The following is a 25037-nucleotide window of genomic DNA, read 5'->3' on the forward strand; positions in this document are numbered from 1 at the left end:
GTATTTATTATCCCAATTACTATCATTTTGTATTATTCCCATGGGGTCAAAGAGTCATCTCTTTCCTTACAGCAACCACTCTTCTGTGCGGAAGTTGGTGCAAGTATTCTTACGTCCATTTTATTGTTTAAAAAACTGAGGTCCAGAGAGACCAAATACTTTGTTCAAGAGAAATGACTTCTATTATTTGCTATCACCTACGGTACCAAAATAATCATAAGCATATAATGTCACTTCTGCTTTTATCATTCAGTTGTTTCAGTCATTTCTGACTCTTTATGACTGCATTTGGGGTTTTCTTGGCAAAGATACTGGGATACTTTGTCATTTCCTTCTGCAGCTCATTTTACAGATGAGGACACTAAGGTAAATAGGCTTAAGTGACTTGCCCAGGGTCATATAGCTAGTAAGTATACATATATATATGTATATACATACACACACATATATACCTATATGTATATATGTTTGTGTATACATATATAGTATGTGTATGTATATATAGTATATGTATGCAAAAAAGTAAGTGTATGTATACATATAGTATGTGTATATGTGTGTGTGTAAATATATGTGTGTATATATATATATATGTATAGTATGTGTAAGGTCATATAGTAAGTCTGAGGCCAAATTGAACTTGTCCTGACTCCAGGCCCAGCACTCTACCCATTGTACCATCACCACCTAGCTGCAAAACATATAATAGACATTCAATAATTAAATAATTGAATTGTACTGCCATGTTAGAAAAAAATACTATTTGCTTCCCACCCCTCCTTTCTGTCACTGCAAATACACCTAAATTAAACTGGTATGCAGTACTTGAAGATGGAGAGGACTATTTTCTCACAACGACCCCATTATTGTGAGAGATAGACAGAGAGAGAGACAGAAAGAGACACACAGAGAGAATATACACTACAGCACAATCTCCTTTTAGAAACGTCTGTAAGATTTCTAGGTATCTGATTGCTACAGCTAATCAAGATGGGGAAATTGCAGGGTAGCAGACTATCCCACAGCATAACTCCATAGGCAAATCCAGTTAGATGTGGGTGGTGAAACACAATATATCTCCCTTCTGAAAGAGATCATGCATCATTTTATTTCAATCTTGTCTCTGGATACAACATATGCAAATATGAAATAGCCAGATGCCTAGTAAGACTATTTTTTTCTGCCCATTTTCTTATATTCTGCTGAGCAGCATGGTTTTATCACAAGTCATCTATATGACTTTAATTGCATTTAAACTCAGTTGCTGGCTTCCTACCTCTCATGCCTTCTAGCACAAAAGCAAAGAGATCCATTCTAGAAGTCTCATAGTTTGCAACTGTGTGTGTCTCTCTCTGTCTCTGTTTTTATCTTCCCTAGACATGTGATTTTATCATTCAAGGGACTGTTCCCCTCCCCATCACTGAGGAAGTAGAGCTTGGTCACACTGTCAATGTGCATCAGAGAACTTGCCCAGTGTCACACAGATAGGCAGGATTTGCACCCAGGTCTTCTGACGCCAAGACTTCCCTCCATTCGCTATGATACACTACCTCTCAGTAGTCTCATTAAAAAAAAAATATTGTGGAATATTTTAATTTACCTTGTGGATGGGAAGAATCAATGTGACCAGTGGGCATATTCCCTTGTAATGCTCATCCCTCTTCAGGGAGTACAGAAATCTCCCTAGGGATTTCTTACAATTTAAAACCCCAACTTTATTTTGCCATTACATTTGGAGTAAGTCCATTCTGTGTATGAACTGCAATCCACACTTACTTCCCAGGGCTGCTATGAAGATGAGTGCAGCGAATGCTCTACTGTGTTAAAGGAGGAAAACCCCTACTCTAAGTGCAAATCATTATTACCATTACCAGATGTATATTTCAAAACTCTAACTTGAGAGCTCAGCTTTTACACCTTAACATTAAGCACTGCTTTGTCCTTGGACAAAATTATGCAATTTCTATAAATTGGTGGATTACATACCTTATAAATGTGAGGGAAAACACTTTTTAAAGAAATACAATCACAAGACTTTAAAGTTGCAAGGAATCTTAGAGGTCATTGAGGTAAATCTTCTATTCTAAGCAAGAATCCCAGCTCTGCTATCCTGGATAGGTGATTATCCAGACTGCTTGAAAACTTAACAAATTACAAGTAATTCATTACTTCATATAGCATTCCATCTTATTTTGGAACAGCTCTAGTTAATATAAGATTGATCACAGGAGTTGACATTTATATATTTACTCCATCTTAAAATTTCAGTTTTAAGTCTCCTTCAATAACATGTCTCTATGAATACGTTAAAATTACACAAGATTTCTCTGAGAGAAGCACAGAGATAAATTGTTTAATAGTCTTCTGGATGTTAGTATCAAACAAGGTCTACAAGAGCTTGCCAAAATATTTATCAGTCACAGAAGCTGTCCAGCAAAGAAGTGAGAAAAGGATTCCCTATGGATCCTGAGGTCCTTAAAATATTCCTCATTATAGATGGCATTTTACTGATTGCATGACCTCCAGAATATTAGAGCTCTCTTAATGAGATTTATGACCACTCAGAAGAGATCACTTGAACAATCTACACAGAAACAAAACGGAGATGGAAGGGTTGATCTTTAAGAGTATGGTATGCAATTGTTCAAACAACCCATTGCCCTGATCCATCCATTCACATATTTTTGACACATATTGAGCAAATTAGAAGCAACTAGGTAGTGTGGTAGATAGAGCACTAGAGCTGGAATCAATACAACTTGAATTCAAATCCAGCCTCAGACACCAGCTTTGTGACCCTAGGAAAGTCATTTAACTTTTTCTTGCCTAAGTTTCCTCACCTATAAAATGGAAATAAAAATAGTAACTACTTCCTAGAATTCTTGTAAGGATAAGATGAGAAATATATATATATACATATATATATATACACGCAAACACACATATATGTATGCACGAGTATTTTTCACATCAGCATTTTACTCAGTGATTCTATAGGTTTATCAATCATAGCAGTTGCCCAAACTCCACTTAATGGCTCTTTTCAGGACCCTCCTGGCTTCAGAGTGATTATCCATAGTATCTATGGCTCTTATCCCCACAGCTTTATTTACTTGGTTTTTTTCTTGTGCTCATTAAAAGAGCCATTTCCAGATTACTTCTTAAAGAGGCCTATTCACTGAATGGGCTTTACCTCACTCTAAGTGAGCACCTGAATAGACCAAAGGTCTCCCATTGCATCCTGGGCCATCTCCAGTCATCTTGATGAATATCTGGTCACTGGACCCAGATGGCTCAGGAGGGGAAAGTGAGGCTGGTGACTTTGCACAGACTTCCCTCACTCAAAACAAAGTCAAGTGCAAGTCATGTCATCATTTCTCTGATGTCATGATCTCCTTCGAAAACGAAAGACTAACATAGACCTTGATTTCTATAGAATCCAAAATGTAAGACCCAAAAGACAAGGGAAAGACTCATGTTGTGGGAAAGTGGGTTGTAGCATATTATCAATGATGACCACTCTGCAACAAAAGGAATAAACTAGGAAATGTATGAATGCAGAAGGAGGTAGGCCAGTCATAGATAGAACATGAGAGTGAGCAGACAGAGACTCTTAGTGCCTCATTGGGGTGAAGATCTGGTTAAATGATCCAGATGATGGACTGGAGCACATTGAGCAGAATGGCAACCACAGCAACGAAAATACATGTAATAAGAAGGAACAAATGGCATACCATCAATACTGGTAGAGAGAATATCCACAGAAATGAGAATGCAGTTCTATGCAAGAACAAAATCTTTATAATATATTTTCTTTATAACAAATCTGCAAAATAGGTAGTGAATGTACCATCATCCATATTTTATAGTTATAGAAACAAAAGTTCTGAAAAGTTTAAGTGACTTACCTAGAGTGCTATGGCTAGTAAATGGTAGATACAGACCCTTAACTCAGGGATTATGATCAAAGGAGATAATATCTGTAAAGCACTTTGCAACACAGTGGGACTTATAGTAGATGTTTAACAAATGCTTATTTCCATCCCTTCCAAATATAAATCATTTTTAAGGTGAAATCCAAAGAATTTGAGTAATTTGCCTAGGCCCACATACCTATGAAGCGTCTGAAGTAGGACTGGCCCCTAGGTCTTCCTGACTTTTGGTGTGACACTATCCACTACATAATTCTGCCTCTTACTTAATATAGGTACGGTAGTATAGAGATTAGAGTGCTAGATTTAGTAACAAAAACTTGAATTTGAAGCCCTCCTCAGACAATAGTTTTATGATCCTGGGAAAGTCACTTAACCTCTACCTCTGTTCCTCTTCAGTAAAATGAGGTAACCATTGCACCTACCTCACAGGGTTGTTACAAACGTGAAATGAGATTATACAACCACATTTATAGAATACATGTCCTACATATCTAATACAGAATACATATATAATATATAATATTTTTTCTTTCCAAGCTTAGGAATGCTTTCCATATAAAATCTAATCTCATCAACTTACCTTTACATGAAGCACATATATGTGTTATATATAAAATACAATATACAATTTTACATATATTACATATGTGATACATAATACACATAAAATCATTTGCAAATGTGATACCATATGTAAAATTCTAAATATTAGCTATTGTTAATGATCAAAAGTTACTATTATGGTAATATGATTATATAGTGACTGAAAATGAAGTGATATTGATTTTAATTATCACTATCGTACTAGCTCTACAGCATCAAATGACAACTTAATACCTCTGTGATTTGTTTCTCCTTCTGTAGAATGGAGCTAACAACTTTCTTAAGTCAATAAGCAAGCACCTACGATGTGCCAGGCCCTGGTCTAAGCACTGGAGATACAAAAACAAAAGACAAAAATAAAAAAAGTCTCTACCTTCAAGGAGTATAGCCTAATATTATAGAGAAATAACATGCAAACAAGATACATAAAGGATAAATTACAGATAATGAAGAGAGGGAAGACACAATCATTAATGAAGATCTTGGGAAATGCTTGCTTTACTGTAAAGGGTACAATTTTTTGTAGGAGACTATGATAAAATGAGATTTTATAAAGAAAGCACTCCACTCATAAGCTTGGAAAGAAAAGTGGTACATCAATTTAAGGCATTAATTCCTTCCACTGAAGGCCTCTCCTGATAACTCATTATCAACCAATTGTCTGCTATGTGCCAGGCACTGATGATACAAGATAAAATACAAGATAAAGAAATGAAAGTCTCTTCCTTCAAGGAGTTTACATTTTATCAGGGTAATTTGGAGCTCAAAAAATTTAGTCTCAAAATTGTCATCTTAGGTCCTATCACATTGGGAAGATTCCAGTTATTAGCCAAGTAATAATGTGTTTTTGTGGTTTTCATCCAAGGGCAACCTATTGAAGTTCAGAGAGGACCAATTCCATTAATTTAGCCACCAGGTGATGACTTATTTTAGTCACAGGACATTGACTATTAAGAAAATCCATATTAGGACAAGACTGCCCAAGGTTTCTTTTTCAGTCCTCATATCCAAACTTGCTGCAGCTTTAGACGCTGGTTTTCTTCATGTTTCTGGACACTCATTTTTCCCTTGGCTTCAGATATGGCATACTTTCTTCATTCTCCACCTCACTATTCCCTCATCTGTAGCTTCTCTGTTCTCTTCAATAGTTCCTCATCTTCAACTCAATCTCCTAAGAGTTGTCTTTAGCCCACTTTTCTTTATAATTTATGTTGTGATGATTTCATTCAATCTTCTAAATTTAATTACCACTTCTAGGCTTCTAACTCTATATCTTGAAAATGAACCGCTTTTCTCAGTGCCAGATTGGTTGGTTATTGTCCTTTATTCTCGAAGAGGACCAAAATGATACCACCATGATAAAGTCAAGTTTCACTGTGTCCAACTGTGGCTGATCAGACCAATACAAACTCAAAATGCTCTACCACAGATTGGGCACAGATAGTCCGTGTGAACATCTGGGGTGGATACTTCAAATTTGTACATCCTATGTTTCCCTTGTGCTGTTTCAATTCTGCTTTGCTCACAGATCATAGCACCCTTTCTGATGTGGACATACCATGCCAAGCAGTCTTGTGCCAGTGTCTCCCATGTCACACAATCAAATCCAAAGTTCTTGAGAAAGACCTTGAGAGTGCCCTTGTATTGCCTCTTTTGATCACCATGTGATCACCTGCCCCGTGTGAGTTCTACAAAGATAGTCTTTTTGTTAACATGGCCAGTCCATCAGAGTTGTTCTCTCTGAAGTATAGTTTGAATGCTTGGAAGTTTAGTTCGAGCAAGGACATGAGTGTCTAGTACCTTATCCTGCCAGGTGATCTTTAGAATCTTCTTAAGAAAGTTCAAGTGGAAGCAATTCAGGTTCCTGGCATGGCTCTGGTAGATTGGCCATGTTTCACAGGCATACAACAACGAGGTCAGCACAATGGCTCTGTAGACCTTCAGTTTGGTAGTCAGTCTAATAACCTCTTCTCTCCCATACTTTTCTTCGCAGCCTCCTGAACACTGAGCTAGCTCTGACAATGCATGTGTCATCTTCTTTGTCAATGTTCACATTCCTGAAAAGTACACTACCAAGGTAAGTGAACTTATCCACAGCATTGAAAACTTCTCCATTTGTTGTAACTGATGGTTCCACAGATGGTTGTTGCATTGGTGGCTGATGGACCCCCTGTGTTTTCTTGGTGCTAATTATTAGGTCAAAATTAGCACAGGCAGCAGAGAATTGATCCATACTTTGTGGCATCTCAGCTTCAGAGGCTGCACTGAGTGCACAATCATCTGCAAATAGATATCATGCTTCAACTGCCTGTGCCAGATACACACACATTGTCAACTGCCCAGATTTCACATTATCATTTTAAATTCAGCGTGTCCAAAACTGATTGTATTAGCTTCTCCCCTAAATTTTCTCTTCTCTCTGATTTTGCTATCCCTATCTTGGCGCAGGCATTTATAAACATTTCTGGCTTTGAAACCTTGGACTTTGACTCTACTTACTCCTAAACTTCTCACATTCAATCAATAATCCATAGCATTGAGTGCGATTGATTCCACCTCAATAGTTCTCAAATTCATCCTCTTCTCTTTACTTCCTTCTGCCAGCACATGAATGTGGGTCCTCATAATTGCTTTTCTTTACTACAGGAACAGCTTCTTTACTGGGTTTTCTAAATCTATTCTCTTCCCTATCCAAACAAGAATAATTTGTCCTAAGTGGTCATCTTATCCCTTTGCTCAAAAATTTTGAATGGCTCTCTTTCACCCCTGAAAAAGTCAGACTCTTTTAGCTGATTTGTGCAGTCCTCCACTATCTGTCACCACTTGGTTTTTTTCATATTACTCACACTACTTTTCTTAAGTTCCCTTCTCTCCATATGCTCTACACCCCAGCCACAATTTCTATTCTTCATTTCCTTGACTTGCCCTCTACCATCACTTCTTTGCCATATGGTCATCCTTTTCCTTCCTTAAATGTCATCTGTACCTTTTTTTGGCTGGTGATTTTTTTTAATCCTGCAAAGCATTTGCATATTAGCTGTATTACAAAAAAAAAGATAAAATGAGAAAATTATACTTCAATTTTCACTCAGAGTTCATCAGTTCTCTCTCACTCTCTGAAAATGGATAGCATTTTTTCATCTTGAGTCCTTCGGGATTATCTTGGATCATTGTATTGATCAGAGTTACACAGTCTTTCCCAGCTGATCACCATTACAACATTGTTGTTGCTGTGCACAATGATCTCCCAGTTTTTCTCACTTCTCTATGCACCAAATCATATACATCTTCCCATGTTTTCCTTTAAACCACTTCCATCATCATTTCCTTTCTCTATTTATTTTTATTTATTTTGTTAAATATTTCCCAATTAGATTTTAATCCAGGTCAGTCCTCACTGGGGAGTGTTGGGTCAGCAATACAGTAGTGGTCAGTGTTTGGTACTATGTTCTATGAAATCAATTTCAGCTCCATGACAGCAGGGTCCATGTTTACTCTTCATTCTATATTATCAGTATAAGCTCCATAAGGGTAAGGTCCATGCCTCCTTTACACTCTATATCTTGAATGCTCTGCACACAGGAGACACTTACCACATATTTGTTATTGTGATTTTTAAAAATGATTTTTTTTAGAATTTTAAGATGATTATGGAAGTGCAAAAGTGTGTATGCAAAGATGCAGAAATTGTAGTTATTTTAGGGGAATATCTAGGAATAATAATCATATACTTTACATAGTACATTGAGGGTTACAAACCACTTTACATACATTAACTCATTTGATCTCATTTCAGATTAATAAACCTGGCAGAATGCTATTGGCAAATGCTATGCTCTGTACTCCAAGCCTATGACCATTGTCCATAGGCCCCTTCCCCTTCATTTACCCATAATGAGCCTCTAATTTCTTTGAGTCACCTCAGAGATAAAAAGCAAGTGGGTGGTTATTAAATATTTGCTATGAAAATAAATTTGGTGAAAATCAATCAATACCATTAAAAAGTATCTTGGCATAGTCAAAGAAATATATTTAGACTCTTAAGTAAAACAGCATCCCTTTGCTCAGTGATTAACTTACCATGTTTTATGATTAATGTAAATGGAATATACTGTCCTCATAAAAAAACTCTTGATGAATTACCTGGACAGATCTTTGATTAAAAATAACAGCTACATTTGGTATTGAATGAGCTACAAGTGGGTTGAGAGTTCAGCTGGGTTGCTGCCTGTACTCCACCATCTTAGCTCCACCTCATGGCTCTTGATTTTTGAACCATTTTATAAAGCCCGCTCAATGGCAACCTCCTTTACAAAGCTTTCCCACTCACTATGCTCCCCATAGTAATGACCTCAGATCTCATATAGTAATATTTTGTTCTGCACCTTCTTGATGCAACTGCAATTTAACACTGAATATAAGTATTTGTCTAAGTGCCTGGTCTGAATCCTTGACTTTAAACCACATGAGGAGAGGGTGTTTGCCTCATAAAAAATTTGTATTTCCACTAGCATCTAGGACACATTGGGTCACTAATAACTAGTTTTTGAAGAATGACTTGCCCAAATGATGAAATCACAGACACTTTTAAAGTAAGAACATTTAGCTTCATTTGTCGGGGCATGGACATTATGACATTTGAAAGGTCAATGGACAGTTACTGCTTTCAACTCACCATCAAGAGCTGAGAATTTATACCACCTGTATCTATTATTACAAGTAGTGTAACTATGACCACAGGAGATTTAGTGATGGATGTCAAATCATTATTTTTAAAATTCTAACAACAGCAGGCACACAGCAGCCAGCCGCTGAAGCCGAACTACCCACAGACCTTCTGGTTTTCATGAAGTCAAAAGTAATGAGGTAGAATCTGTAGGAAAGGATACTTGCACATTTGGTTTTGCTGAACATGTGGCTTTTAAGTGGTTGAAATGATTCTCTAAGAAACATCTTAGGGTTATGACAGCACCCTCACATTCCAATGCTAACCATTACTTGATTGCAAAAGGTCAGGATACCATGAGGTTTTAGCTTTTCAAGATTGTAAAAAACACAGAAAAACAAACTTAGGAACCTGTTTTCTTAAGTAGATTTAAAGTTCTTCAAGGGCATGTAATATATATTTTTTTCCATTTTTATCTTTATATAGAAACAAATATAGTGTTCTGGTATTCTGCAAATGTATTCTATAAGTGATAAATAAAAACTTATGGAAAGAAGGAATAAAGAAGAGAAAAGAAAGAAGGAAGAAAAGGAGGGAGGGGAAGAGGAAAGTAGGAATAAAGAAAGAAAGGAAGGGAAGAGGGAGGAAGGAAGAAAGGATGGAGAGAGGTAGGAAGAAAGGATGGAGAGAGGTAGGAAGAAAGAAAAAAAGGTAAATAAAGAAAAAAAGTAAATAAGACTTGCTTACCCATCTCAACATCGTACTATCTCTGTTATATGTCTGTGAGAATATTCACCATCTGAATATACTTCAAGAAAACATGATTAAATGTCATTTCCAAAATCCGTATTCTAGAGGCATGAACTCTGCTCTATTTCATCCTTAGATTATCTTGCCTTTTCTTTTATACAGAATCCAAGAAAATGCATTTATATGATTTCCCTATCCATAGTGAATTAAATATAGTACATCTGAAGAGGAAACAAAGGTAAAGCTTCTAAAGAAAGCTCACTGGCTATAGTGGGATATGGCTGATATCCTATTAACAAGGGAAAAGACAGAAAAAAATGTAAAGACAGGTATAAGCATTATTTAAAAATACTGAAGTCTGGGACCATTTAGTCTTGAATGCAAATAATACTAAATTGCAGTAGATACTAACAGCACCACTGTATCGTGATATAGTATAGTAATATATTATTGAAATTCACAACAATATTGAGTTGTGAGTAAAAACATAGATCTGTAGAATATGTTCAGCATACAATCAAAGTGGAGCATGTAACATTTTTGAAAATCTGTGAATGTGAAATAATATAAAATTTTCTTAAAAGTCTTGGTTTCTAAAGTTTGTTATCTAGAAAATTCATTCATGTGGAAAACTTTGGTACCTAATGATATTATCTTAGTATAAAAGACAATACTACTGTCTCTTAGTTTTTACCTGTCTCATCAAATTAAGATATATGGAGATCAACAAAAATGTACTGTTTGAAGGAAAGAAGGAATGAGATTGGTAGAAAATATATCTGGGTAGCCTTAATGTTATTTTCTTGGAGAGATTTTTCAGAGGATCAAAGAATGTTAAAGATAAGAGAAAACATAGAGGGTATATAACTCTATGGATCTCATTTAAGTCACTTAACTATCTTTTCAAACAGCAATAGTAAATTTAGCAAGTCTACTTCCATTCTCTGGACCTGAAATGTTAGTGGATCATGAAGGGAAATTAAATTTAGAATAAAGCTCTTAACAGAAACATTGAAGCAATGATTATATGCTACTTCAGAGGCAATGCTATAAGAAGGAATTTATGCTTTGGGCAGAGTTGGATCAGATGATTTTTGGACACACCTAGACATATGATTTCATTAGGACTGAGAATGCTCAGATGAGGAAACTCCCTCCACCAATGCAGATGTCCACCTTCCCTGTAATTTATAATTTTGGATGTCTAGAGAATTGAGAGGTTAAGTGACCTGCCCGCATTTGAGGTAGGGCTTGAACCCACGTTTTCTTGGCTCTGAGGCTTGCCCTCAAAACTGTGACACCAACCTTCCAATTTATCCATATACTAGAGAAAGAACATCTTACAATGCATCTACATTAAAGTTTTCTTGTAAACCTTATGTTCTCAGCTATTTCTGGTCTTCCAATCCCATTCCTTCCCATTTCTAGTCTTCCAATCCCATTCCTTCCCAATTTTGGTCTTCCACTCCCATTCCTTCCCATTTCTAGTCTTCCACTCCCATTCCTTCCCATTTCTGGTCTTCCAATCCTATTCCTTCCCATTTCTAGTCTTCCACTCCCATTCCTTCCCATTTTTGGTCTTCCACTCCCATTCCTTCCTGTTTCTAGTCTTCCACTCCCATTCCTTCCCAAACCAATAGCGAACAGATGTTTGCGGATTGTTGTATTTGACCTAGGTGATCACAATTTGTCATTGTGATGTTGAGTCAGATGTTGTTGAATTATATTTTATTTTACAGCAAAAGAGTTAAAATATCTGTATAAATTTTAAATATTTTCCCCCATTCTTTATTGCAACTTAATTGAAGTTCATTTTTAATGATTCATCAGCATTATAGGGCTCTCTGCCCCAATGTGAATTTCTTAGGCAAAAGAGAATATATAATATATAATTTCATTGTGAACAGGATCTTGAAAACAGAAAAATGGAATGGCTGCCACTGTAGCTTTACTACAACCTTATTATAGCTCCAGTAAAAAGCATTGTGCAACATGAAAAAAAGTTATTCCAGAAAAGAGAAAATCTATCTGAGTTTGTTTGTTTTCCTTCCTATACAGATTTTTCCTTCCTACACTTTTATTAATATGAAAGGGGAATGGAAGATTTATGTTGTCAGCTAATCAATATGAAAATTCATATAAGTAATATTTATTAAGCACCTAACTTAATGCATAAAATGAAGATACTGAAAGTAAAACCTATTCCTGGCACTCAAGTGATATACTTTCAAATAGTATGTATAATTTGCAAAGTGCTTCACAATTTTCAAAGTACTTTCACCTCCTTCTGTTTCACTTAATACTCACAAATGTATAGGGAAAGAAAGGAATTACTATTCCTATTTTATAGCTGAGGAAATTGAAATTAATTTCTTTAAATGACTTGCCCAGGGTCACATGGCAAGATGATTCACTAAGAAGAGACAGAACCCAGGCCTAGAATCTAGGTTATCTGGCTCCTATTCCAAAGCATTTAAAAGATAACAGTCTGATTCTCCATTGAATAAAGGCCAAATGATTTGAATAAGCAGTTCTCAAGGGAAGAAATTCAATCTATTTAAAGACATTTAAAAAATGCTCCAAATCACTAATAATTAGATAAATGAAAATCCAGGTACCTCTTAGGTTCTACTTGACATCCATCAGATAGGAAAAGATAACAAAAGAAAATGATCAATGTTGGAGAAGATGTAGCAAAAACAGGCACATTGATATAATGTTGGTGGATCTGTGAATTAATTGATCCAGATATTTTAGAAAGTAATTTGGAACTTAGCCCAAAAAGTTACTAAAATGTACCTGTGCTTTTACTTAGAAATGCCATTACTGGGTCTGTATTCCAAAGACATTTTTTAAAAAGACTGGTTTTGTAAACAAAAATGTTTATAGTAGCTTTTTTGTAGTAGAAAGGAAACTTTCCTAATACAGGATTTCTCTGTAGCAATTCAATCATAGGTCCAGCTTCTTTTCCTCAAAGAAAAGCATAGATTCTACAAATACTAGTAACAGTTTGTAGTACATTGTAGTTTCACAACAACTCTGTGAAATTGGTAGTATGAGTATCGTAACAGTACCTCTTATTTAAATATGGCATAAAAACTGATGGCCTGAGAAAGGGCTCAACAAATTGTGGTACATGAATGTAACAGATTACTATTCTAAAAGAAATGATGAAAGAGGCAGTTTCAGAGAAACCTAGGAAGATTTGTATAAGCTAATAGAGATTAAAGTGAGAAAAATCAGAACTGTTAACACTATGATAACACTGTAAAAATAAACAATTTGGAAAAAGAACTTTTAAAACTCTGATCAGTGCAATGATTGACCAAGATTCCAAAGGGCCATTGACAAAGAAGGCCGCCTCCCCATGTCCTAAAAAAGAGGCATTTGACTAAATGAGAAAAGTGAGACAGACATTTTTGGATAGGATCAATATAGGAATTCATTTTACCTGATTATGCATATTTCACATGGATTTTATTTTTTTTATAGTTGTGGAATTGTGAGGAGAAAAAGAAATTCTTCTTAATTGAAAAAAGTAAAATAATAAGCAGTTGAAAAAGTTTTTATCATCAAACAAAGGTCTACTGTCTGATAGTAAGTAAGTCAGGAAAACAACGAAAAGTGTAAAAAAACCTATGTAAATTCAAAAATATAGGTCATTTGTGTGACAGAAAAAAGCTTTGCATATGGAAATAACCCCTAAAGGCATCAACTGGGTCTTGCTTAAGCTATGAGCTTTCCCTCCACTTATGTGAAATGGGGAAAGCAATCCTGACTTCCTTTGAGGGCAAGAAAAGTAGGATCTTTTTGTTTATATCAAGAAGTTTAATGCCTCTGAATAACATAATTAAGGAGGATCTTTCCCACTCATTGTTGGGCCTGTCCATAGATTAGGGGAGTTGCTTTGTAGGAGGGTCTCAAGTACCTTTTGTTTTTTCTATTGAGGAACTGGTTCAGAGGGTCATGCACTCTGACTCTGAAAAGTGTATAAATATTCTGAGGGTGATGGTTTACTTTGGGCCTTAATGACTGGAAGTGTTTGTTTGGCCAGAGGAAGACTCTGGGAAGCCTCTAAGGATCCCCGAGGTGCCTCTCTGGTACCTATGTTCAGACAATTGGACCTGTCTGTTGAATTGTGATGGATGTATTGATTACAGTCAGACAGAGGAAGTCATGTCTGTTGATCTTTGATTTCTCTGTATTTTCTCTGAAATTCAGGGTGCCGACTTTTTCCCTTGAACTAGCTGAATGATACACGTGGTTGATTAAAGCGATTGTTAACCCCTTAAAAGTTGCCTTTTCTTTTATGTATGCAGATCTAAGAACCTGTGATAGCAGGCCCTCCTGTGTATGTTAGGGTGTTTACTGATACACTTCCTCAAATGGTCTTTAAGAGAAATGTATCATTTATGTTATTTCTAAAATGAGAAAAATAAAAATGTGAGAAAATACTTTTACTATTTTCTCTAAAAAATTGCTTTATTGCTTTAGACTGTACTTTGTATCTTTGCGCCACCTAGAAACCATCCTTACAAGCTCTCTGGAGGTTGAGACTTTCATTTTTGCCTTTCTTTGTATCTTCGGCACCTAGCACAGTACCTGGAACATAGGTGCTTCAGAAATGCTTATAGAATGGAATGGAATTGTATTATAGATGTGTGCAAAGTGTTGGCTAATGACATTTGTCATCCAGTAGATTACCAGACAAAACTTACTGAGGGGTCAAGAGGATGGGAAGTCAATATTCTTTTGTATGCTCTGGTGAAATTCTTGTACTGATTTGTGGACAATTTTAACGAAAACTGGAAATGAAATTAGACGTTAAATATAAGCCTGGGAGATTTGACATTAACTGGCTTTGTTTTTGTATAATGAGTAAGATTTCCCTGAGAGTTGAAAGCACTAATTCAGGACACTGGAAGGTTAATCCATTAATCTATAGGAGAAATCAGGAGAATCCCATATTGGTTATACCGAGGCACCTCCCATGGAGCTGGATATCCTTTGCTAAAATCAATTAACAAGTATAAGCACCTACTGTGGGTAGAGCACCTGGGAAAATGCAAAGAGCTTTTCATCTAAAAGAGGAATATGTAATTCTTATAGTCATCCATTACATGGCAAGTACATTACATGAAGTGCTATGCATAGTCTGAAGTGAAAAGCTGTCACTAACTGAAGAAATCATGGCAGATTTTTGGGAGGATGTGACATTTGAGTAAGGTATTAAAAAATAGGTAGGAATTCAGCATTTAAGAGGAAGAGAAATAGTTCAGTGATCTCTTCCATATTGCCTGGGGCAAGCCTGGGAAGACAGAGTTGGGGTGGCTGGGGTGTGGCACCTCCAATCTGGAAAATCACTGTAAAATTTTTTGGTCCTTTGTATCAGAGAAGGTCTGATTTTTTTTTTCTTCTCCTCTTATGGGGTGTTTACAGTATCTAATTGTAAAATTTGGGTTAAGTATTTGTCATAGGCTATATGTAGCTCAAGTATATCCAACATTCTACTTTTTCCTTCAAGTTCATCACTTTCCTATGTTGCTTGGGAGCACCTTCCAAACTGCTATGAACACTGGGCTTGAAAGGCATGATTTTAATAGAATTTATGGCATCTAAATGATACAAGATACAAGAAATTCAAGATACAGAGGTCACTGTGAGATGTCATGTGAGAGATTGTTGTAAACACACTCGGCATTGTAGTTCTCTTACGACAAATTTAATTTTAAGAAAGAAAAATTGTGTAGCTGTTCATTCAAGTTATCAAGCAACAAAATACATACTGTACAGATAATAATACACACAATAGCATATATTCTATGCAATTATGAGTTACTAAACTTTTTAAAATATCTCTATATTTCTACCCTTTATGTGTCATCTGTTGGCTTTTGCATTCTTTTCACAAACTTTAACTCTTATTTATCTTACCTTGTAAAAAGTTAAGATTTGTGTATAGTTATGGTATTGAAAGAAAATATGTTATATTATATAATACTATACATATATTTTATGCATTTCTATATATAGTTAAATATATATTCTAATATAGTTGATATATTATTTATGTATAATTATATAATTAATATATTTATATATGTTTAACGTAAATATTTTATTTATAAATATATACTTGTATATATTTTTATATAATTATACAATTAATATATTATACTAATATATTCTAAAAAGTTAAACTATGTATAGCTATGGTATTGAAAGATAAAATGTTATATTATATTATACTACACATATATTTTATGCATTTCTGAGTTTCTATTCTTTTTCGGTGTCATCTGCTGGATTTTGCATGTCATCTCCAACTTTGCAAAACTCCCCAGAATTCCCATTTAACTTCTTATGCCAGACTATGATATATCAAAAGCACAATGGGAACAGTTGCAGTGCGGAAGGGATAATTGTACTTCAGCATGATAAACAAGATGAGGAAAGGACTCAAGGGGTGAGAGTGCAGGGTACCCATTCTCAGCACTGAGAACAATCATCCTAAAATGATACTTATCTATAAGAAATCTTCCCTAACGAAAGCTAAAGACAGAGTAAGTGTAAGATATTAAAGTAAAAACCTGAACTTCATCATCCGTTTCTAAGGAAGGTATGGCCTTGCTATCTAGCAGAGGGAAAAAAATGTTCGAATTCTGGAGTTCCTTCAACAAAAACAACACTGACCAAACTCACAGAGCCATTTTTTTAAAGGCACTTTGATGTATAAAATATTAAAACTTTTTTTAAAAATAGAGCATAAGTATGATACAAAGTGCAATTTTTTCATTGTAATTATAGTTACTAAGATGTTACTGGAAGGCAAAGATCTTTCTAAAAGGACAATTTTTCCACATATAATTTTGTATCTGAATGAGCTTTGCACTCCATAATCACATTAAATGCATTATACTATGAGCATATGTTCCAAATATGTACCTCCTTAAAATCTACTTCATCTTTAATGGGATGAAACATGTAAGCACACACTGAAATGTGCCTCTGAAGAGATTCCATGGCCCTTGATCATTTATGGGGTAGGCACCTTACAAAGAGAAGTAAGTGACTGTGAGGTCAAGAGGATGATGGTCATATCAAGGGAATACCCACCACATACTTCTGAAAACACATCTGGGATCACAACAGCTGCTCTGACAGTGACCACCAGGGGTGAGATTATTAAACCTTCATAAGTTTGTGAAGTACTTTGATGATAAAGAGCAGTATTTAAATGCTAAGTATCATTATTACATGGGGGAAGGGAGGGTGAAAATGGAGAAGGTTAACAGAGAAACACCTGTAAGGTATTAAGTACTGTGACAGAACCGGATAGAAATCATCTACCATTAAAGTTTAAGAAGTTGAAAAAAATTAAAAAGTGATGACAAAGCCATGCTAGTAAATAAAAGGAAAACTCAGTGAAATATTTTGATAAATTATGCGATTTTAATGCACTTTTGTAGAGCAATAGGTCACTGAGAGAGACAATAGGGATTCTAAAATATGGCAATGGTAATTAATTCCTTAAAAATCAATTAATATTTCCTCTCATCATTCACAAAGGGGGATGAAGCAGATGACAGCAATGCACACATTTCCCAAAGGAGAAGGAAGAAGTACTAAGGAAATCAGAATCATGTCAACATAGGTGATCAGGAAATTAGAACATCTGACAACTGGCAATTCCCAAGGGCTTAGGTAATATCAATCTTGAGATGCTGCGGGAAGAGCCTGGGGAAATTTAAAGTCATCTATTAAAAAAATAGATTAGCAAATGGGTTTATGTTTAGGGTTTCCACAGTAAACATTGAAGTTTTGGGTCTCTCTCCAGTTCTGCCACAGGAGAATCATTTTTGAATGCTTCTACTGGCCATCTTTCTCCTAGAGATACTGTACATGCTCTCTTCTCATTCCTGCCATCTTTACACATGTTCAGAACATATGCACACACACATTAATTCATTAATTATCATTAATCTGCTCTTTTTGCCGTTATTGTTGCTTCAGTCATGTCAGACTCTCTGTGACCCCACTTGGGATTTTCTTGGAAAAGATATTGGAGTCGTTTGCCATTTCTTTCTCCAGTTTATTTTACAGATGAGAAAACTGGGGCAAACAAGGTTAAGTGACTTGCCCAGGTTCACACAGCTATTAAGTGTCCGAGGCCAGTTTTGAGCTCAGGAAAAGGAGTCTTCCTGACTCCAGGTCCAACACTCTATTCACTGTGCCACCCAGATGTCCTTGTGATGATTTTAGGCAGACACACAACATGTCGTCTTTTAACCCCTAGCCCCACCCTTGAAGAATTTTTTTTTTTTATTATAGAAATGGTATGGTACAATGGAAAGTATGCTGGATTTGAAATCTGGGTTCCTAACTAAGTACTGCCGCTTACTAGCTATATGGCCTTGGGAAAATCCCTTAACTTCTATAAACCCTGGTTTTCTTAGATGTAAAATGGGGGCTTAGAATAAATATCTTCTAAGATTCCTTCCAGCCTCATATCTATGATTCTAAGAAGTTCTTTCTAAATAAATAGCTAAAATGAGAGACAGTGTGGTGTAGTGGGAAGAGCTAGTGGCCTCAGAGTTAGAAAAATGTAGGTTCAAGACCCATCTCGACAGATTTTGGATATGTTAATCTCTCATTCCTCTTAGACATTAAGATTATAAAAAGCAGAGAAGATAGCAATCCACATTCATCAAAGGAGTTTCCTCCCCATACTGAATTTGCCAGTCCACTACCTATCCCTATCCTTCTGCCAATACGTATCCTTAAAATAGTATGTAATATCTTTAGTATATAATTATCTTATACAGGGAAAAAAATATACTTTTTTTTTAAAAGAACAAGAGACAAAAGGCATAGCCAGGAGATAGCTACAGAGAAATGAATATTTAGAATGTGATGCTAGAGAAATAATTTAGTGCAGGATTGAGTTACCACATATAGACTGGAAAGGCATGATGGGGGAAGGGGAAAGGGGGCTGAACAATTTAAACAAAAAGAATAGTTTCTAGAAAGCAGTAATAAAGATAGCTGGAAGCTTGAAAAGGCCTAAGGTCAGTGGTAGGACTAGTTCAGATCTAGAGGAGGTAGTAGCATCTGCTAATGACGGAGACAATCAACACAGATGAAGGTGAAAAAAGTCAGTATGGCTCTGCCGGAATGGGTTCCAAGTAGGATAAGTGGTGAATGCAATTAAGTAGAGAGAAATGAAAGATAATGAGATTAGGGATAAAAAATGTGGAAAGGGCACACGGCCCAAATAATCACATGGCACCAGCATTGAATAAGGTCGGGAGGTAGTGGTCGATAAAGATCTAAACCTTGCATTAGAGTGGTTAATAGTGATTTTTTTAATTAAAAAAGTCCAGTTGTATGAGAATCAGCAACTAAAATATTTTTGAGGAGGTTATTGCAGCAATCTTATAAGGATGCTGTGAATAAGGCCATAGTTAAAATGTTGTACTGAGCCGAAATCACTGCATTATAAAAGGCATAGGATGGAAATGAAGAAAGGAAGGACAGAGGGCATCCAGAATGATACAACCTCACAAAGAGCTCAATTATTCCCAAAGGTCAGGGTCAAGCAGAAGAGTCTCTGTTCTTAGGAAAAAAGATTAAGGGAGAACCTCATTAGGAATGTGATGAATCTTTGATTTGTATTTAATTTGTACACAAATAGTGCCCTTTCAAGATATTGATATTTACCAGAACAGTGTCTTGCAAATGATATCAAAAAGATAGGGACACTGCTATTTGTCTGGTTTGCCTCCAACAAGATGGCCCGTGGCGTGAGTGTTTCTGAGTCCCTCAGTGTGTGCCCTATTTAAGCTGCAGCAAGGCAAAGAGCGTATGTCAGAGGATCCATGTTTAGCATCATAAAGTGTTCAATTGGATCATGGTGAAAAAGGAGTCTCAGCCTCGAACACATCATCCCTGGGGTGGTAAGGGTCCCTGGAATAACCCTAGGGGACGATGGGGACTGACTAAATCACATAGCTTCTTCTGCAAATATTTTTACCTAGATGAAATGAAGTAAAAATGAACAGCGTGAGCATGCTTGAAGGAAAAAAGAAGTCTCAAATAGGCAAACCGGGAAGCCTGGGAGGTAGGTGTGGAAAGGAGAAGGCTTATTTTGTGTGTTTTAAAGCTTTGGGCCTTTTGTAGTCAACAGAAAGCTATTGCCAAGCTTGCTGGTTGCACGGAGTCCCCTCAAATTCAGAAGACCACCATATCTTCCTAATTCTTTAGGGGGCTTCATGGACCTAAACAATAAAGAAAGAGGAAGAAAAAGATCTGCCTTTTTAAACCAGTTCATCAAACATTTATAAATAATGGAAGAGGCAGTATGATGAGACAGATAGCGAACCAGTCTCTGAATGGGGAAGACCTGGGTTCAAGTCTGTTCTTTGATACATACTAGATATGTGACTCTAGGCAAGTAACCTGTCAAAGAGAACAACCTAGTGCTCTTAGGCGATTCTCGAAAACTATAAGTTGCCAGGGGGCTGCCTATCTTCATTGCTAGAGAACTTTTCTTTATCTAAAATTTCCCAGTGGCAATGCTATCATAGGTTGGTCCAGCACTTTTCTCTCACAGAAGAGCATTTTCATTTCAGCCATTTTCAACTCTTTGTGACCCTATTGGGGATTTTCCTGGCAAAAATATTGACATGGTTTGCCATTTCCTTTTCCAACTCATTTTATAGATAAGGAAAATGAGGCAAACAGGACTAAGTGATTTGCCCAGGGTCACAAAGCTAGTAAGCTTTATGAGACCAGATTAGAACTCAGAAATATGAGTCTTACTGGCTTCTTGACTCTATCCACTTACCACCTAGATGCCAATAAGACATAGGAAATCCTTAACAAATATTTGAATTATAGAAAAATAGACTTGAAAGGGGCCATAGACATCATCAAGTCCAACTCTTATCTGAAGCACATCTTAATCTGAGCTCTCTAGGCCAAGCTAGAGATGTGTGTGGATATGCTTAGAACTCACTTAAAACTCATTCAATATGATACTCACTATTTTTACTGCCTTCTTAGAAATCATTGCTAGTACAAATATTCATGTTATACCTGTCGTCACATGTACCCTGATCTCTGTTTGCCTTTGCTTGGCACAGTGTGGGATGCAACACCAAAGTGGCTAAATTATCTTATCTGGAAGGGCACAGATAAGGTATCTAGTCAAGAAATAAGAAGATAAGCCCAACTACAGATCCTAGAAAATATTGATATTTTTTTTTCAAAATATGGGCAAAACATGTCAGCCCTCTCAACATCCTCACATGCCACCTGAAGGTTCTAGTTACTTGATCCTGATCTAATCAATGCAGACACTTTTCACAAGAGCAAGAGAAGTGAGAAGGAAAATAAGCTATGAGGTATTTAACAACTGCAAGTTTAAAAAAGGAAGAAGAAAAAATAGCAACTAGGAATTCAACAGATCTCCCTTGACTAGATGCCCAATGGCAGGATCACCTTCAACACATTTTAAAAATCCTTGCTCTTTCTGAGCAGAAAAGGTGACACCCCATAATCATTGGCAGACTTGCCATCTACCCTGGAGGAAGGGACACCCGATAATCACCGGGAGTCTTGCTTTCAGGCATTTGAATTCAGCACAATATTTTATAGCTTGTTCTGAACCCTGCCTAGTTAAGTTTCAGTGTTAAAACTGTGAACACTTTGAGTTCTTCTGACTATCACTTGCTAGCCTAAGACAAGCTGCTGATTGACATGTGGATATGGAAAAAAAACATATTTGGAGATGGAACAACTATAGAGGAATACCCATGACAGAAGAAACATTACTCTTAATGAGACAGCACTTACAGAACAATGTCAAAGAAGAGAGAAGCCTAAAACTAAACAGTATTCTAAAACTACATCAGTGTTGGAAAAGGCATCAAACTTTGGATGAACCACGAAACTTTAAGATTAAGTAAAGCCTCAGTGTTCAATAATATCATTTAAAAGGAGATGTGCCAAACGGTTGGGGAGAAATTCAAATATTTCCTCAAATGGAGACAAGTGCAATTGGCTTAGGAGATGCTCGGTTGTGTGGGAGGATGTCTCCAGAGGAAAACTTCATTTAAGACAGATTTCAGATGAGTGCAAAACTTAGAAGACAGCACTCTCTAGACCAGAACTTAGATGTCTGTTTCACAAAATGAAGCTGCTGAAAAAAAGGATAAAAAGTTATCAGAATGGTCCAACACAGACCTCAGAAAATGCCTTTCCTTGGTCTTCTTTCTCTCTATGCCTTGCTTCTATCTGAACTAGATACATAGGAAAGGTAGCATGGTGTAGTTTCCAGAGTATTAGCCATCACATTAGGAAGACTTGGTTCAACTTCCATCTTTGGTACATATTAGTTGTATGATCCTAGGAAAGTCACAAACTTCACCTTAATTATCTTGGGTTTTGACTCCCTAATAATCATTTTTGCTTAGTCCTTTCCAGTTCATAGAACATTCTCCTTGGCAGAGAAAATAAACCAAATGAAGAATTTAGTAGTTTTCACCTTCATCCCAGCCACCTCAAGTAATATTTTCTTTTTCTTAAATTTTATTTATTTAATTTTTAATTTATGAAATAAAGCAAGCATTTCCATAACATAGTATAATAAAAAAGATGAATGCACATGAAACTGCAAATTCCTATGTACAACTTTCTATTCCTTTTAAATATATAATAAAGTTATCATGTAAATTTCTTTTCTTTTTTCCCTTCCCCTCTGCCCTAGAGATGGCTGCTGTGAGACACAAATATGTGTGTGTATGTGTGTGTGTGTGTGTGTAAAATCATTCTCTACGTAGTTCTGTTTATCATTTCTTCTCTGGATGCAGACAGTGTCCTCCTTCATATGCCCTTTGTAGTTAATCTGGGTATTTATAATCGTCAAAATGACTTGCTCAAAAGTTGTCTTTAAAAAATATTGTTGTTATGGTATACAGTGTTCTCTTGGTTCTGCTCATTTCTTTCTTCACTATGGAAAAATTGGGACACTGATTCATTGTTGGTGGAATTGTGAAATGACCCAGCCATTTAGGAGAACGATCTGGAATTTTGTCCAAAGACTAAAATGTTTTTACCCTTGGTACAGCAATGCCAATCCTAGGTCTATTTCCAAAGATTATTAGGGAAAAAGAAAAAGAACCTACAGGTTCTAAAGTATTAGTAGCAGCTCTCTTTGTGGAGTAATAATTTGCTTTTCTTTTGATTGCCTCTTTTCTCATCCCACATGAACCTTCCCAAAAGTGTTGTCCTGAGCATTGCTCTTCAGATCCCTTGCCAGCCTGGTTAGCCTGCTCTGGATGCTCCCCTGATTTTTAGTGTCCTTTCTAAAATGTGGTACCTAGAATTGAAGACCTCAAATGAAAGGAATCCCACTGTCTCCTAAGGTACATAGATTTCATCGCTAGGGAGTTTCTTCTACATGGTGACTTCTCTGAAACTTCTACCCAATGCTCTTGGTTCTGCTTTCTAGGTCTGAGAAAAATTAGTTTAATCATACTAATCATCCTAACTAGTTTAATCATCCTAACTAGTTTAATCATCCTAACTAGTTTAATCATAATCATACATCATGCAGAAGCATGGCAACCCCTCAAATAGCTGAAGACAGGTGTCTACACCTTTGGTGCCTTCTCATTTCTGAATGAAATACAATAGTTCCTACAGCCAATCCTCATCTGGTATGGTATTCAGTGACCTCACTACCCTGGTGCATCTCTGGATTTTCCTCAATATATCAATTCCTTTCCTAAAATGTAGTGCCTAAAATTAAGGTCCATATTCCAGTTGCAGTTTGCCCAAGGCAAAGTAGAACAGGACAATCACCTACAATAACAATGATGTTAATAATCATGAAGATGATGAAGCACTTCCATAGGATCTGTCACGTGCCCGGTACATACTATGCTAAGCACTTTACTAATAGTATCTCATCTGATGCCCACAACAAGATGCATATCACTATTATCCTCATTTTACAGCTTAGGAAACTAAAGGAACCCGGAGGTGAAACGGCTTGTCCATTGTCATCTAGCATGAGTCTGAGGCTGAATTTAAACTCAGGTCTTCCTGTGTGTGTCTGTGTTTGTCCTTCGTTGCCATCAGAGAAATGATGACATGACTTGCACTTGACTTTGTTTTGAATGAGGTCTGTGCAGGTCACCAGCCTCACCTCTCCTCCAGAGCCATCTGAATCCAGTGACCAGATATTCATCAGGACGACTGGAGATGACCCAGGATGAGGCAACTGGGGTTAAGTGACTTGCCCAAGGTCACACAGCTAGTGAGTGTCAAGTGTCTGAGGTGAGATTTGAACTCAGGTCCTCCTGACTCCTGCACTGGTGCTGTATCCACTGCACCACCTAGCTGCCCCAGGTCTTCCTAACACTAGGTCAAATACTCTTATCAACCATCTTCTCAACACTCAAAATCTCTAAATTCAGTCTGTGATTTCATTGTTATCATCATCATCATTTTCATGCATTATTATTCTGGGGGTTAATATTTAACTAGCTGTCTTCTCAAACCTCCAGATCACCTGTTAAGTATTTAATTTCATCTTCTCCTTATTCTGAACTTTAGCTCTTCCAATATTATTCTTAGTGAAGTCTGACGTGCTTTTGTATTGATGCTGTGACAAATTTGTACATTGGAAGAACATGACAAAAATACACAATAATAATTATTACTTCTTTATTTGACTTTGGAATATAATATGGGATAGCAAAACTCCAGTCCTGCAATTTTTGTATCTCCAGTTTCATCTCACATATTTGTATCTATATATTCCATAGTCACTTCAAACTCAGAGTGCCTAAAACTGAACGTTTCATCTATTCTTCTCACCTTCCACTATAGGAAAAGTTCAATTTTCAACTTATCTATTTCTGTTAATAAGGCTTCCATTGTCTCATGCAACTTAATTGAAAAATCATAAATAAAATTCCAATTCCTGTATTCAGTCCATTGAAGCAGGTAGGTGACACAATAGAGAGAGTGCCAGGCCTGGAGTCAGGAAGATTCAACTTCCCAAGTTCAAATCT

Source organism: Notamacropus eugenii, chromosome 6, assembly GCF_028372415.1.
Source record: "Notamacropus eugenii isolate mMacEug1 chromosome 6, mMacEug1.pri_v2, whole genome shotgun sequence".
Taxonomy (NCBI): domain Eukaryota; kingdom Metazoa; phylum Chordata; class Mammalia; order Diprotodontia; family Macropodidae; genus Notamacropus; species Notamacropus eugenii.